The 16,062-nt window shown below is 38.1% G+C and overlaps 1 protein-coding gene across 3 annotated transcripts in view; it reads right to left on the minus strand.

Annotated features, from left to right (window-relative positions):
* The window catches only part of luzp1 (leucine zipper protein 1), a 66,072-nt gene extending 50,565 nt beyond the window's left edge, over nt 1–15,507 (minus strand). For 2 of the 3 annotated variants that reach the window (XM_055171500.2, XM_055171502.2), the window contains exon 1: nt 15,178–15,507. The gene's annotated coding sequence lies outside the window, so the exon portion shown is untranslated. Of the gene's footprint in view, nt 1–14,841; nt 15,034–15,177 lie in introns of those variants that run through there. The other variant, XM_055171501.2, reaches the window with a different exon arrangement.
* Nucleotides 15,508–16,062: the final 555 nt, after the last annotated feature.

Here is a 16,062-nt window from a genome sequence, read left to right on the forward strand (position 1 = left end):
GGACCTGTGGGAACCCTGCATTTAAAATGAATAAAAAAATGATAAAGATGCACCGATTGACCAGCCAGAGTCCGAAATTGGCAGATTTTACGCATAATTAGCTGGATCGGTAAACGGACGGTCAGTCTCATAACATTCTATTCGATTCCAAGCCGGTCCTTTTGTTTGGACGGGGTGCGCTTTGGAAGCGACTTCTCCTTTGCTTTTGAATCATGGCATACGCCGTCTGCGCAGCACAACACGACATCAAACACACTCCCAGTCTTTACTATGGACCACAGGCGCTTGTGACGCTAACCAGACATACGTCCAAATGGCGCCATAATTACAAAAATTTAATAAATAAACCCAAAAAGATCATCGATTTCGAGATCAATTATCGATGCCAAGTTCGAGTACTCGAGCCCATCCCTACTTATCACACACGCAGCCAGTTACAAGCCGATCCCGAAGCAGCAATTAGTTTCACAACTGATAATTACACATCTAATAATGTCAGTGAGCCTGACTGAGTCTGAGAGCACTTTATTTTGAGATGTGTTAAAACGAAAGAAGATACTGTAATTGAATGCAGCTTTTTTGTCTGCTGCGTAAAGAAAAAAATCGGAAATCAGTATCGGAATCAGCAATAAACAAATCAAAATCAGCAATAAAAAAGCATGATCAGTGCATTACTAGTTTATACTGCGAAAAAGGTTTAGACTCATTTTGTTTATGCCTCCTATAATAAATGTATTTATGTAAAGGGACAATACAATAATATGAACATCTGCACACAATGTGTGCCATTTCTAGAGATCATGTATCCTTGCTTGCGCCTTAAAAAAGCTTTTGTAATAAATTCTTGGAAAACATCCTGAATAAGTTTGGCTTTGTCGACACCAAAACCTAAATGGACAACAAATTCATTGGCTCCGTTATCTCCTCGACTGCTTTTCATTCGTTGTGGTGTTTCATCTTCATTCATAGTTTCCTCTTGACAGCTCGAGCTCTACAGAATTCAGTGTGATGTTCTTTAACATTTCCTTGCAGGTGTAAAACCAGAACAAGTTTCACAAGTTTCGGCCGTGATGTCTGGATCGGAAGCAACATGTAGGGCAAAGTTTTTAGAACTTTCCAAACTTTCTCTACCACATGTAAACCATTACATAACCAACATCGCAAAAATGTTTACAAAAGAGCGCCAAAGCAGAAACATGTTTTCTGACAGAGATAAGACCTAGAACCAGAATAGAAAACCTTATCGATGTGTTTGCACAGTTCACAGGTCACAGTTAAACTGCCTCTAATAAAAGATAGCAAAGTTTAACCGTCTCCAGATAAACCACACAAGACAAACGTCCACATTGTCACAGGTGCATTTTGGTGATCGAGAATAAAGTTGATGGGTAAAGATCATGGGTTTAAGTCCCAGGGACACACACACACACTGATAAAATGTACAAAATTAATGCACTATGTTGCTTTAGATAAAAGCCTCTGCAAAATGCAATGTAATGTAAAAAGGAGCTTGTGCCTCAGAAGGGTCCGTTCTTGATGTATCGTCTTATAGTGTATTGCTGAATCATCTCCTGTGTAGACTAATGCACGAGGAAGAGGATGCAGCTGTCACAGTCTGAACACAGAGAGCACTTCATACTGCCAATAAAATAATATTGCATACTCTGAAAGCACACATACTGAATTAGAAGTGCCTACTGCTTTTTGGGTATAGTACGAATACATTTCGGACATACTGCATCTACCGTATTTTTATTGTCATGTGACCCATATGTACTTTGATCTACAAGTACAATTCAAATCACAAGGAATACATTTCTTGGCACCTATAACACTTAAAGAGACGCAAGATTAATAGATTTCCAGTATTTTTATTTTATTCACTTTCTTGATATTGACGGCTCGAGTGGCCTCACAGGATTGTAAAGTGCCCATCAAATGCACACTTAAAAATCTAGCCGGAAGTAGTAGGTCATCTGGGTACTATTCGCCTACTATTCTCTAATACTATCAGTGTTGGGGAAAGTTACTTTTAAAGTAATGCATTACAATATCAAGTTACTCCCTAAAAAGTAACTAATTGCGTTACTTTGTTACTTTTCATGAAAAGTAATGCTTACGTTACTTTTGCGTTACTTTTTCTTACTTGGCTGAGGCTTGATCTCTTTCAGGCCTTGCAGGTGTTTTTTATGACCGCAAAAATGTCAAGCTCTGGTCTGCCATCTCCGTTTCGGACTCAAACTGTTCCCGCTTAGGCGCACAGTGCGCGTAATTTTATGTTAATATGTTCAGTTTAATTCAATAGATTATTTTATTTTTAAATCAAATTAATTGAACTGAAAAGTAACTCGCGTTACTTTTTTAAAAAAGTAACTCAAATGTTAATGTGTACATTTATAAAGTAATCCGTTACTTTACTCGTTACTTCAGAAAAGTAATATTAAATATTAACCTTTTAAGCGTCACCCCACCCTATTGAGTTAAATCTACACTCTTGGAGCTTTCAAACAATATACAATTTGTCATGATTAGATAAGAATTCATATGCAAACATTAAAGTAAATGTAGGCGTCCTGCTGGTGGGACAGTGACATTTAGCAGAAAATGATTGTTTTGAGGCACACTCTCTTCATAAATGAATCAATTACTCTCCCTACATAATTTATTTTATAAAACACTGTTGAAATGTCTATTCTGGAGGCTTAGACCTTTCCAACGATATATAGTTTGTAGTGATAGGTTAAAATTTACATAAACAATATTAATGTAAACTTAGGTGTCCCGTATTCGGGACGGCGACGCTTAACAGTTTAAAAAACTAATATACTTGTAATACATTATCCCAACACTGAATACTATACATTTGGACATGCTACTCACCTTGCATACTAATTTTCACCTACTGTAAGTATGGAAGTAGGCGAATTTGGACACAGCAAATGTTCCTATTTATTTATGATATTGCCCACAGCAATGTTGTCAAATTTTCATGCATATGTCTAAAATCTATATCATCCAAACATAAACTTTTTTTGTATTTATCTTTTTAAATGTCTTTATAGTGCTGGGCGATAATTCGATGACGATAATTTTACGATATAAAATTTTCCGATAAAACGATAACGACCGTTCAATAAATGATTAATAATGTTTACGCACTGTGCGTAATGTTGCGCATTAATTAGTAGAGCCCAATGATTTTCGCAATGCGGATAACACAGACGGAATCACGGAATCCAAATGCGAGGAAACATTTTTCTACTGTTGATTTCATATCAAATATATTTACATTTAAAACATATGCCTGAACATTAAAACAAATTTTTAGTATTTGTATTTGTCAAGTTCTGAATAAAAAGTAGTTTAAAACTACTACTAACTGTCTGGTTTTTACAATTTTCTTCAGGAGCAAAAATCTGCCTTTAAATTTGAAAGGAATAAAGATTTGTTATTTATCATGATAATATTCGATATCGACTGATATGGAAAATATTTTCTTGATCATTTTTTGGCCATATCGCCCAGCCCTGTGTCTTGATAAATTGGACTTTATAATTGATTTTGGTATTGATTGAATTGATTTTCTTAATTTCATTTCATTTCATATTGAATTTCCCAACACCAAAAAACAGCTATAGAAATCACTATATACATCCTTCATAATGCATCAGACAATTGGCTTTGTTCACTCCATTACCTGCTGCTCCACCGGCCCTCAGGTGCTTTCAAAGGGACAGCCTGCCAAAAACCAAATGCTGCACTGCACAAAAACACACCCCAAATCCCAAACCACACAGCTAAACCCCAGCCACGCTCCCAGTCCAAAACACACCCACCCAGCCTTTGAAATAAGACTTTCATGAATACAACACTGTAGTCACTGCCAATGAAGTAGGATTTTATAAATGACCCGTCAATGTCACAGGTGATTACTGCAACAATCAATCACCTCAAAGAATATTTACATCAATTATCCCCACTATCTTAACATATAGCTGAAGAACAACATCTGCAATCATAAAATATAAAAATCAGTACGGGTGAAGCCCCAAAACATCTCGCTAAAATGTACAAACCCACCCGTGCATTTGATCATCGCAGATGTTCAAGATAAAGGTAAATATGCTGTACGCTTTATTTGTACAGTACAGGTATTATCTGTAAACAGAGGTATTATGGAGTCATCACTGTCAAACTGAAGGATAAGATGGGACAGTTGGAAAGCTGTGGCCCGGGGCAAGCTTAGGTCAATAGCGCGTTCAATTGCAGGTGCATGCGCATGACAATACATACATGTTTATCACTGTCAAATTTCTCTGGTTGCACATTGTATACATTTAATTTCAAAAGACAGCTGACAACGTGAAACATAAGTCGTAGTTGTTTCACCTGTCTCATTTGCCCATGACTAGATAACAAACTGCGGCACAGCTTACCCCACCCTCCCCTACATGTCGAAGAAAAGACAAATTTTTGACACGGGAGTTCGTTCTGCATATCGTCAATACCATACTTTGTAGTTAGTTCATGCATCCGTAAGAGATTTTTTGCGGAAAAAGGGGAGGGAGGCCATGCCTGAATCTCTTAAGGATGGAAATCAGGTCAGTGCAGGGTCTAAGAGCCCCAATGAGTTTGAAAGAGGGTCTTTTCTACACTTTCTTGATTGCCATTTTCATTTGAAACTGGACCTTAAATTAAAGCTAAGGGTATATGGGATATACAAATTGGATTAAAATGTGATACAAAATTCTAGGGATATAAACCAGACAGTTCATTGCGATATAATATCGGTTATCTCCGCCAACGGTGCCGATATTTGCGGAGACATCAACCATTTCTTCGATGCAATACGATTTGATTCTATTAATTCATCAATACTTTAATATTATGTGCCAGTTAAGCAGTTACATTTTTAATAACTTACGAACGTTTAATTAAACTCTTTGAAAATGGCACCACCTCTGTCCCAATTGGGACATTTACAACAACAAACTAAGAAAAAAATGTAAATCAAGAAAAATAAACAGTGGTCCGAGCCGATGGTGTAGTGGACAGTGCTCCGACATATGGTGCCGATGCACTTCCGGCGACCCGAGTTCGAATCCCGGCTCGAGGTCCTTTGCCGATCCCATATCCCTCTCTCCACCCTGCACTTTCCTGTCATCTCGTAATTACTGTCTATCAAATAAAGGCAAAATGGGCCAAAAACAATTATATAAAAAAAGAAAAATAAACAGTGAGGGAAAACTAATCTAAATCTAAAGGTAGAAAACTGATTTAGTTAAGAGTAGTAAGAGATTTTCTCTCAATGCTGTTTGATTAACACGAGTGACAGACAGGAGCAATATTAGGTAACTTCCCCTTTAAGACCAAAGTCCAGATCTAACACATGCATTTTCTCTTTTAGCCGTTTATACTTTCTCTTAAGACCTAAATTGTCGTGTGTATGCGGATACTTGCAGAAGCTGGGAATTTTGATGCATGTGTGTATTTAAGGCTAATAGAGCGGGACAAATACTACAAACTCAATAAGCAGCGAATGCGCGGCTTGCACGCTCCTCTCAAACAGAAAAAGTGCGTGCATATACAGCACTGTTGTTTGCGCTTCAACGGCTTAAAATCACTTAATTATAACTGCGGTGTCAAATACGTACAAATGTTAAGCTTTTGTGACAACGCGTATAGCAACGCAACCTGGGCGCGTAACCTCGAATGAGAAAATACTACGAGTTAAGTGTGTGCGCACAATCTGCAGACTGCTTAAACTTCAGCTGCAAAATAAGGTTACAAACTGGCTAGTGATTTGACATTGTTACCACAATAGCTGGAAATGATTTTCATAATTTCATATACTGCGACCATGTCGCAGACCCCCTTATCCCTCATTTTCAAAAACTCATTGGATCAAGCAGCAGTAGACAGCACAAATATAACGACACGCCTATAATCCCTCTCACTCCGAAGTTTTACTAAACCCGATGAAAAAGCTAACCAAGCCAAAGTGAAGTGTGCTGACCCGACCTAAACCATGGGGTACTATGCAATGGAAAAGCGCCAATATTTGTGTAACTACTCATGTAACAGTCTTTAAATAGGGAAAAGTGGAAGTGTTTGGTGGCTTCTAAATTCATCTCTGTTTGGATCCTAATGAATGAATGGAGCTAGCCTAAATGCTAACACATTCACGGTGCGCTGTACAAAGATTAAGTGCATGCATTGAAAAAAGATAGGTATGTATTAATTCATCTATTTTGGGAAAGAACATGGTAAAATATTTAAAATGGTGGTGTTTTCCTTTAAAGTTTGAAGAGGTGGTCTTTATCAAGAATACACTGAAAACGCGAAACAACACTTAAAAAAATTCAAGAATGAAAAACATTGGGGGTTAAAATGACATAAGTCAGTAAAAACAGGTAACAAACAGGTTTGGAAGCAAAGAAGGAATATTTTCTTTTGAAATCTTCTGGAAGAGTCTTCAAACCATGGCAGACTGGGCAAGCCGGAAAAAAAAGCTCAAAAAGAAAACTATTAGCACCCCGTGGCACACTAGACTTTAGAGAGGAAGCCAGAACATCAGTTGAAAGCCATTAAGCAGATCCCTGATGGAATTCCCCATCTCCACCCATTACGAACATGCACACCAACACGCACAGAAGCTAATAAACTTTAATGTAATCATTTACGTCCAGCGTTCCGTCACGGATACGGAGGGAATATTACACCATCACAGGGCATGTGGGCTGCAGTGTGTGCATCACTCTGGTACGGGCTGAGCTATTTCAGGATATCTTCGAAATATCAACACACTCCCACCCTCTCATCCATGCTCCTTGACACCAGAACGGATACACCGCCTGGGGGAGTACACGGGGGGTTGTAGTAAAAACACTGTTAAAGGTCAGTGAAGAATCATTTAGATTCCAAACTTATGTATATCTTTTAGGAATTCATGTAGACAAAACGTCTAAATTCCACATTGCACATCTCATCTCGCTCTGACTTTATTAAGTCCAGCCTTCATTCCTTCTGCACGTAACTCTTTAATGCCGCATACAAAATGTTCTGCTTTCTATATACACACCAAAGTGTAAACAAGGGCGTGTTTGTGCACAGGTGAGAGTGAGAGGGTTGGGCACTTCTCTGAAGGTGAGACATGACACAGATGAGACATGACATCTTTTCCTGATGACTCTTGAGTCATTTCAGCTGTAGACTCTGATAAGTCCATCAAGTATTTTCTGTGATGTATAACACTTCAAGCGGAGCGAGTCTGAGCGTATCCTTGTACATCAGCAACCAGAAAATCTACTTTTCTATCTTCTGATATGTTTTTTTTTTTAATAGTCAGTGTCAATAAGAGAGTGGATGATGACAGAAATAATGCAAATAATACTATTTAAAGGAATCAAAATACGAAAATGCTCTTCTAATATGGGGCTCAAAATGGCAAAGCTTCAAAAAGCACATGCATCCATTAGTCAAGTAATAAAAAAGGTTTTGAAGCAAATAAGGAATATTTTCTTTTGAAATCTTCTGGAGCGGTCTAATATGTGTCATCTGAAGTAATACGAGAAAAAAAAATTTAGCAATTGATTTCTCACAAATCTATAAACATACAGATTTGCACAGAAAATTCAAATATGGCGACACTTCAATAACTTTGAGTGTCATTGGTTCTTGCGTCTCATGACAAAATTTACTCAATGCATTTACAAAATATATATATATTAAAATGTGAAAATGTGTACATTTTACAGACGGCTTCATTGGACACATGTGGTGTCCATGGTCCGAAGTTAACACCGGTCTGTGTTTGTTAATCGGTCTGGCTACTGGCTAAACTGGAATAAATACATGGTCAAAAAGGAAAAAGTTTTGGTTTCCTAAAGACTTTAGGTTTGGTAGCCAGTAAAGAATTCAAGGATCTGTATCTAAAATTAGGCATAGGCCGGTTACCGGTTTCAAAGGTATTCCAAGGTTTCAAAGACCACTAACATTTTCTGTGATACTGTTTTCAAGGTCTAAGTTGTGTTTACATAAAATTAAAATTAATGACATAATTGGTCCTAATAATTGTTTAATAATATATATATCGGGGGATTGTCATGCCCATTTCGTCAGTAAAGCCGGTTCCTTGATTACGGTAATAGTAAATTGCCATCAGCTGTTTTAAGATGGAGCGGCATTTACTACAAAAAAACATAGTTTGCTGACAATCGGGGCAATTTCGCATTAATTATCGCAGGTGATACATCCTCGATAATTCATGCGAAATTGCCCCGATTGTCAGCGGACTACGGTTTTGTGTAGTATATGCTGCTAATTGATTATAGGGTGGTTTCCCGGACAGGGTTTAGATTAATCCAGGACTAGGTCTTAGTTATAATAGAACATTTAAGTCATTTTTACAAACAAACCTAACAAAAAAACAATACTGATGTGCATCTTGAAAAAAATCAATGCCACTGATATATTTAAAGATGTGTCAGTACAAGATGTTTTTATATTAAAAGTCACATTCTTTCTGATCACATTTTTTAAACCCTAGTTAGTGTGTAATGTTGCTATAATAGCATAAATAATACCTGTAAAATGAACAGAATACGCCTTTCAAGGGTATAGCGAATGGCCGGTTTGGACTACAGTCCACTACTTCCTGCTTTAATGACGTCAGAAGAACAGTTTATTGACTAAACTCCACCCACTGGCCTACGTCAGTCGCCATCTAAGGGGCTGTCCACACGGAGACGCGTATCACTGTATACGTATAAATTTGTTATCATATTGGCGTTTCATCCACACGGATCCGGCGTTTTGGGAGACTGAATCCGCTATTTTTTGAAACCGGGTCCTAAAGTGGATAAATCAGAAACCGACACCCTTGCGGTTTCGTCTGTACAGCCAATCCGTATATTTTGTGAAGCGAAAACGTCATCACATCACGTGTCGGAAGCGTCACACGTAACAGCAACAACAATAACGGCGGACCATGTGATTGTGTTCATGCTACAGAAGCTACTAAAGCCTACTAGCTTTATTACAGCAAAATCGATTGCTTCTATGCAATTGTGGTGACCAACAAGCGATAATGGACAACACCATACGTTGGTTATGCGCATGCTCAAGTCTTCTTCTCCGTGTATAGTGTATATCTGTGGCAGAATTGCAGTGCCCCATACTGGTCCGGCATATATACTACACCGCTTTCAGTCGGTTTCAGTGGTTTCGTGTTTACGGATTATTTTTTTAGAGCAAGGAAAAAAAATGAACGGATAGGGAATGCACCGGCTTCGTGTGGACATAGCCTAAGCTAACAACAAGCTAAGCTGCTATCGAATCACAACACACTAAACAAGCTAGACAATCAGAACTCGTTACGTATTTCTGAAGGAGGGACTTCATAGAACAAGGAAGACATCAGCTTGTTTTGAGGACAGTGAAAACAGCGCTATACAGATAGGTGAATTTTGTGAAAAATACCACGTTTTTGTACACGTGAAACATGAACACACGGTATATTGTGCACTGTAAACACAATCAAAGCTTCAAAAACACAGAAAGAACGGGACCTTTAAGGCAGCTAAAACACGCATTTTAGAGTGAGACTAACATACACCCCTATTTAATATACATTACAAAAATACTTTATAAATTATAAATTTAAAGGCTTTATTTTTAGCATACATGTTGCATGTTGCTTAAAAATAAAATGTATTGTGTCCAGTTGAAAAGGTGGTATTTGTATACGCAGACATACACATCATTGTTGCCACTGAAAGCGTCTATTGACAAGGAATTTGTGGAATTCCTCATGGAATTTGAAGCCAACTTTAGACACTGACTTAATATCCAATTAACTACATCATTAGCAGACACTGACAAATTACTTGACTGATACGTTGCAATATAAAAAGTTGTGACTCAAAGGTGTGCTGTTCTTGGATCAGTTTTGCCAGTGATGACTAACTGATTTAGGTAAATATAGGCTAAACATGTGACTGGGACAAATCACACACATACAGTAATAGCCAGACAAACTGTGCAGGTAAAAAACGAAGAAACTGTGACGTAACATCAACTAGACTTGCAGGAACATGGATTACAGACCAAACAGATCATGTTTCAACAAGAACGCACTTTTTGTTTCAACTGACTCTCTTTTAAGGAAATCGGAGTCTCTTACACTGAGCAAAGCTTGCTTTCTCACAAAAAAATTTATTACACCTGTATTTTCCAAATGTAAAGGAATGCAACAATTAATTGCGTTTCCCATTAAAAATGCCTTTGAAATCCATTCAGAATCGATGCACAGCTTGTGCGTGTACTACGGCATTTTGGCAGTGGGAAATTCTTATCAATCTAAAATCATTATGAGTTGGAGTCGTTTATAATGTGCATTTAAAAAAGCAATACTCGGTAAACAAAATCATTAGAAATATTCTTTATTATCATGAAAATACCTAAAACTATTTAAAGAACAGCGATATAAATATTCCTAAAGACAATTAGACATTTCCTGGAATAGCGTTTGTAATGCTACTTCTTCTGCGACACAAAGGGAGCGCCCCTGCACGAGAGCGCCCCCTGGCTTTGGGATGTGCCGGGATTTCACCATAACTCATTAAAATTCATTCATTGAGAAAACGCACATTTGGACAATTAATCGTTACAGCCCTACTCGTGTTGGCAGTTAGTCTTGTGATACTTTGTGGAGATCAATCAATACGCAGGGCTAACTGGGGCAGCTGTACTGGTTAAGTGTGTTTGTGCGTGGGAGAAGCTGCTGTAATCTTCACATGTTCACACTTTGACACCTCTTTCTCAACAAGCAGAATATCTGTCACCGAACTCTCCCACTCCCTGACAGCAAGACACTGAAAGACATTTAGCTGGGCATTAGATCTGGTCATCTCTATCCATAAACACCTAATTATTCACAACTATTACGCAGTTCACATGAACTACGAACATTTTAGCCCATTTTGCAACTCACATAAGTATTATTCACCTTTTAAATAGACATTTCCTAGATAAACAACCTAGTCAACTGGTTTTTAATGTCAACAGCAGTGCTGGAAGGACATTTACATGCCGCCAAAAGTTAATCCACCATTGACGTTCATAACGACCTGTTTGACATGTAAGAAGTAACTTTATCTGTCTGGCAGAAAGCATGGCAAATTTCACTTCCTTTCGCATTTGAGAGGAGAAAAACTAGAGTCAGATCACAAGTTCTTTAGATGAAAGTAAACTTTGCCACATTTTAATAAAAAAAAAAAGTCATTTCAATTTAAAAAAAATATTTCAACTATATACCAGTCCTTCCAGAAAAACACGATTATGCGATTGCATGATTTAATGCATAATCAGCCAAAGTCCGCATATTTATGCGGGGGCCGCATTTTTTAAATACGCCGCACTTTCGCCGCATAAATTGCACATTTCTGCTCGCAAAATATGCGTGGCTTGCAAGATTTCATAATCCCCGTAGGAAAAAGCCATATATATCTTAACAGAAAGCTGAAAAATGTTTCATTTAATTCACACATGTGCAGCCATGTCCCCTGTTGTCATGGGAATGTTATGAAGTGACGTAATTATGCGACGTGAACATCAATAAAAAGCTGCAAACAGTTTTTGCAAGTTCCCGCAGTTTTTGCAAGTCCCTGCAATTTAATCGCATAAAATTGCATAAATATCCCGCATATTCCATAGCATTTTTTAAGAATACGTGCCGCAAGATCAAGGATTTTTGCCCGCAACAATCACAAAAAAACTCTACGTTTTTCTGGAAGGACTGATATACGTATACATATATTCTACGTAACGTCTAGGGGTGTAACGATTAACCGTGCAAATGCGCGTTTTCTCAATGAATGAATTTGAATGAAATACGGTGAAATCCAGGCACATCCGAACGCCAGGGGGCGCTCCCGTGCAGAAACTCCCTTTGTGCCACAGAAGAAGTAGCTTTACGAATGCTATTCCAGGAAATGTCTACAGGAATATTTATATCACTGTTCTTCAAATTGTTTCAGGTATTTACATGATAATAAAGAATATTTTAAATGATTTTGTTTAATGAGTGTTGCTTTTTTAAATGCACGTTATAAACGACTCCGACTCGTTATGATTTTAGACTGATAAGGACTTCCTACTGACCAAATGCCGTAGTACACGCACAAGCTGTGCATGAAACAAAGAATCGCAGCCTTGCGATTCAGAATCGATTTCAGACAGGCATTTTTGATGGGACACACGGTTGAATCGTTACATCCCTAGTAACGTCAACACTACACAAAGTTGAATCAATTTGATCAATTGGTAACACCTATAAAATGTATGCTTTTTTCAACTTAAACTTTAAAGTGAAATTTTAGGTGTTACCAATTGAAGTAATTTTTTAGTTGATCCAACTTTTCACTTTTTACAGTGTATAAAAACAAATTCCTTGCAAGCACAACTTACTTGGACAATAAAGATCCTTCTGATTCTTCTGCCATAAAGCACTCACTTAGTTTATTTTTTAAACATGATTAATTTAAACATAGTGGTCATCTTAAGCAGCCCTTAAAACAAATCATTGTTTTCCTCATAGCAGTTTTAACTATTGAGTGTAGTATTTATTCTATATTTTTCAATCAAACTACTAGTACAGATCTTTTTCAATTTCTGACATTTTAGCTTATCACTATCAGCCACAATTTTAATTCTGGTGCGGTGATATTTGCAGTTCAGTGTCAGAAACTTTTAGCCAATTGTGAGTGATGGAGAGAGTACGGGGGAACACCAGGAGAGAACCGCAATATTCAATTTGAACCTCAGACTAGTCATTTAGCCTTTCCGTAATCCCCAGGTCTGGTGCTAAGTCTGGTAATTACTTTATTGGGCGGCACCTATAACTATTAAACATCAGTTTCACTACAAGACTGCTCTGCGTGGAAAAGCCATCAGCACTCTGGCAAAACCAGAAGCAGGACTTGCTCATAAAGAAAAGTGCAGATGGTGGGCAGAAATCAGACTGCATGAGACTTTAATACTGTTTTACTTTTACTTCACAAAGAAGCACCCTTCTCCCTCGCACACACACCCGTCCTGTTTAACTTTACAAAGTTCACATGCATTGTTGTATAAACAACAGCAATGGTTCATCAGAACGCAACCTTTACCCTTTTAAGATGAGAACGAAACTGCAAAACAGGTCATGAAACGCTCAGAAGAGAAGTCGTAACAAATCACAGTAACAAAGAAACAGTTGAAGCATAAACAGAGAGTGTCAGTCAGTGTTTGAATGAAAGCACATACATCCGACTCTAGCATAAAGCTAATATCGAGCAAGCTAAAGACCCAGATTTGTGTCAAGTGATGACCCAACACAATACCATATTTATTGCCTAATGTAGTTTAGCTCATATTTTTTATGCCCATGTTGGCATCTGCCAAATTTGGTGATCTTAAAGTGACACAAACTTGTGCCAAAATACCATTGAGTGTGATTGGGTGCATGCCTTTGACGTCAAGAAAAAAAAATATTAGACGCGTTTCCTCCTCCCTTTTAAATAATGATTTTATGACATTCCCAATTATTTCCATACAGACACATTTTTTCTATGGAAATTTCTCAAAATTAAGCATTGATAAACCAAACTATTTTCCGACATTAATCAAATTACAAATCAAAGCAGCATAGTACAATAGGCACAGAAATGTTAATGGAATTTTGTAAAATGTTAGGTGATAGTTTATGTAAAGGAACCTTCAGAGATTAGAGATAGCATTTCTTTGACAGCTAATGTAAATGGACCAGTGTTTCCTTTAAGATACCGCCAATTCTTCACATACTTTATACAAACACTCGCTCGCTCTCGCACAGCCGTTGCCTCTCGGGCCTTACTGGAAATCCATCAATGTTCTCCATTTGAGTCTGGGACAGGCCACGGCAGGTCCTCTCTTAGCTGTCTCGTCCCTAGGTTTTTTATGCTTTATGAGCCCCACCTGCCAAGTGTAATGGAGCTTCTATGGGGGTTGCTGTTCTCCTTGTTTAATGTTTTCGTTTTCTACGCTTCCCAACCCCCAGGCACCAGCACTACAGCTAACCTGACAAATAAATAGCCTGTATTTGTGCCTGGGTCTCCTTGGTTTGACACATTGCACACACGCAATGGCGCATGCGCAATTAAGCCCACAAAACCCTCAGGTAGACTACAACATCCAGACCTTTCATCGTCACCTTAAAGCATGCAAGTCAAAAATAAGCACCAGTTTTGTGGGATAAGTAAAAACAGCACTTTCCTATTCTAATTTAGGCCCCAAATGTGAGACGACGGCGAACTTCTGTTTAAAGACATCAAACGCGATTAATCGTCCCTGTCATCATATGCAAGCTCTAATAACGGCTGTCAACATTAATAGCCTCAGCTTGAAATACATTTTCTATTAGTGTCCGTCAGCACCGCAGGTCAGGACACATACTGCGTCAAAAAAGCTACAAGTTACAATACAGAAATCCAAATTTAACACGGTTCGCATGAGCTATACTTGAAGTCTTAACTGTCCCACAGTAGATTTATCGGCCGAGTGCGTTTTGCTTATTCGTCAGAAAACGCGTCCGTGGTTACGCGTTAAGAAAATGTGTGTGAAAATACAAAATTGTGATTCGACCCTAATGCTCACAAATTTCCCAAAGTAAGAAAGGTCGATTTGTTTGAAAACCAATTTTTTTACTGAAAGTAAACCGTATGTTAGGTGTACGTGGCGATGAATTTCAATCAGTTTGACATTTCAGCGTTGGCATGCGGCAAATAAAGACTTTCAGCGGGCAGTGAATGAACATTAACTTACTCAGATGTTACGACGAAAACTTTCATTCGCCACATATGACAAACAGTCCGTATCTGAATACCGGTGAAATCTCCTGATTCACGCTCTATGTTTCGGCTATCTGTTGGTTAGTGAACATCTGCTACTCGTAAAGTCCCGGTTAAGTTAACTCGAGGTTATCCTACACGAAATATCCCGACTAAAATCGCCGCAGTCCGTCTCATCAAGCACCTCCGCTGCGGTGAACAGGAGGGGGAGGAGGATGGCAAACTTGCCGCAGTTTGGAGTTGTGTACAAGGGGCGAGATTCCACCATTGAACCCCCCCCCCTCACAAATCCGGTTAAGTTTTCTCTTACCTTGATCACTCGGGAAAGCGTTGACAATTCCCACCAGTCTTCAGGCCGAGTCAGCGTCCGTGAGGTAGCACTCGGAAAACTACTCAGTCGATTTTGACTTTTTGAGGACTGAACCGAGCAGTTCTCTCAGTAGGGTCCGCGCTAGTTCCTTCTCTCACCCCCTCCCTTGCGCCGCAAGATCAAACCATCACATTCCTTCGACATCCAAACAATGAAAAAGGTGGGTTTTCCTTTGCCAAGAAAGACCCACCCCTAGCACGTCTACGCTGTCTGTGACCGCAAAAAGAACGCCCTGCCCGGCTAATACGGTCCCGCCTTCCCCGTGCAAAAAGAGAGAGAGACGAGTCAGACCTGTGTTCAGCTCTAGTGGAAGCTGGAGGAATAACGGGAACGCGCTTTAACAGATATACCTATATTGTCTTTTTTAATAAACAATTAATTTAGGTGTTCATATCTTACAAACATGTATTTGAATAAAATTTTTAAAATATTTATAATAAACAATTAATTTTAGTGTTCATACGTTACAAACATGTAGGCTATTAAAATTAATATTTAAAGTATTTTTAGTTAGACAGACAGACAAACAAACAGGTAAATTGAGAAAAAATCAGTTATACATACCCTCAAAAAAAACTTTGCCTTATCCTAAAAAGTTATTTTTAAATAGGTCTATAATTTAAATAAATAATATTTAGTTTAAATGTAATTTTAAAATGTAATAAGTAATATTTTTGTCTTCACCTACAGTAGCATCATACTTTAATTTCAATCCATTGTTTTTTGTTATTGTGCTGTTATAAATCTTGTTTTACATATGATGCTTTGGCAATATTGTAAGTGCAATATTGTACCACAGCCCCACTGCTATTTTTGGCTATTTAT

Source organism: Misgurnus anguillicaudatus, chromosome 7, assembly GCF_027580225.2.
Source record: "Misgurnus anguillicaudatus chromosome 7, ASM2758022v2, whole genome shotgun sequence".
Lineage (NCBI taxonomy): Eukaryota > Metazoa > Chordata > Actinopteri > Cypriniformes > Cobitidae > Misgurnus > Misgurnus anguillicaudatus.